The sequence below is a fragment of the Adiantum capillus-veneris genome, chromosome 29, assembly GCF_014529385.1.
Source record: "Adiantum capillus-veneris isolate H3 chromosome 29, ASM1452938v2, whole genome shotgun sequence".
Lineage (NCBI taxonomy): Eukaryota > Viridiplantae > Streptophyta > Polypodiopsida > Polypodiales > Pteridaceae > Adiantum > Adiantum capillus-veneris.
The window spans coordinates 97,452,738-97,454,278 of record NC_140959.1 but is presented as its reverse complement, the minus strand read 5'-3'; the positions used below and the strand labels follow the sequence as shown (position 1 = coordinate 97,454,278).

The 1,541-nt window shown below is 46.0% G+C and overlaps 1 protein-coding gene across 2 annotated transcripts in view; it reads right to left on the bottom strand.

The window, feature by feature from the left end:
• The window catches only part of LOC147419639 (uncharacterized), an 11,360-nt gene extending 11,131 nt beyond the window's left edge, over positions 1 to 229 (bottom strand). For both annotated transcript variants that reach the window (XM_086506397.1, XM_086506398.1), the window contains exon 1: positions 1 to 229. This exon is cut by the window's left edge and continues 399 nt beyond it. The gene's annotated coding sequence lies outside the window, so the exon portion shown is untranslated.
• Positions 230 to 1,541: the final 1,312 nt, after the last annotated feature.

The following is a 1,541-nucleotide window of genomic DNA, read 5'->3' as shown; positions in this document are numbered from 1 at the left end:
TCCTCGCACACGGCTCTACCTTCTCTCACGGTCTTCGCACGCACACTGGCCTGAGCTCTCTTCTCTCATCTCTTATCTCTTACTGTCTCTCACTTCTCTCTCTCTCTCTCTCTCTCTCTCTCTCTCTCTGGCTGGTACCGTAAAAATTATCGAGAGCGAGAAGAGAGAATGAGAGCGCCGAGCGAGATTGAGCGAGCCAGAGATATCAGATACCAGCAATAGAGAGAGAATGAAGAGAAACAAGAATAATGAGGTAAGAGAGAGAGAGAGAGGAGAAGAGAATTTTTAACGTCGTGGGAACCTATCAGAAACGACACACAGGTGACAGGGAGGCTTATTACTGACGCGTTGACTTTCTCTGCTCTAGTATTTATTCCTGCGCACTTTAGCTATTGAGTAGTTTGAACAGGTCAACCATCCTCTCTCTCTCTCTCTCTCTTTTTCTCTCTCTAACATGCATTTAGCACGTTTCAAAAGTCAATAACCTTACCTCTAAGAGCCAGGTCTCGCTCTGGTTACTTGAAGAAAGAATCTACTATAATGGCCAGATTTGCTGCTCTTTCAAAGATCTGCTACTAGTACGCCACTAATCGCTTCATTTTTGAAGGGATTACGCTATTATTCAGGAGGGGAAGAGCATACCGTCATTTTGTCCAGCCCTATCGAATGGAGGCACAAGAATTCCAGCAACGCTATCTCAACAAATCAGGTGCGACTCAATGTCTCCCCTCCCCCAACCCTGCTAGCCTTGGGTGCGACCCGGCTCTAAGTAACACATAGCTATCATCGGGGGGGTAGGGTAAGAGCAAATTCGCACAGGCAGGGCTACTACCCCCTGTCGTGTGTGAGCAATTTTGGCCTTTAACCAATAAAGACGGGAGTAGCTTTGTGCATAGACCATTCAGTCGTTGCAGGTAGGCGGGGGTAGAGCTAACAATTTCTTACTCTGCCATTTTCAGCAGAGTTGAACAAGGAGGGCATAGTTGGCTTGCATCACAAGGTTGGGGTTAAAACCCCTTTCCGTGCGAACGCACCCTAAGGGGATCAAGGGTTAGGAACTCCACGCACAATGGCCGAGGAGATCGTAGTCGTAAGATGACTGCTAAAACTAAACAAAATTAGTGCACGTCACCTTACAATAAATGGTTATAAAAATAAAAATGGACAAGGGTACAACATGTGTACGTGGGTGAGATGGCTATCCCATATGTCACAAAACCTGGGCCACGAAGTCTTGGGTTCAAAATCGGGTGTCAAGGGGCCCATTTTTTGCATTGCCCGAGTTTAATTCGCCTTGACCTTCTTTCGTGGACTTTAGGGTTGTTGATTCCCCCCCCCCCTCTTTAATGTTGTGCGTTACTTAGTGTCATGGCTCCTCTATTCTTCAATTAAATCAAAGACTATCACACACTTAGCTCACTTATCATGAGCTAGAGTTCCTACCAAATTGGTCTGCTATTTGTGTGGGTTCATATGGCCCTGCTCAATTCCCAGCAGCAATTTCAAATACGATCATGCCTCTCAAACAAAAAATCATGGCA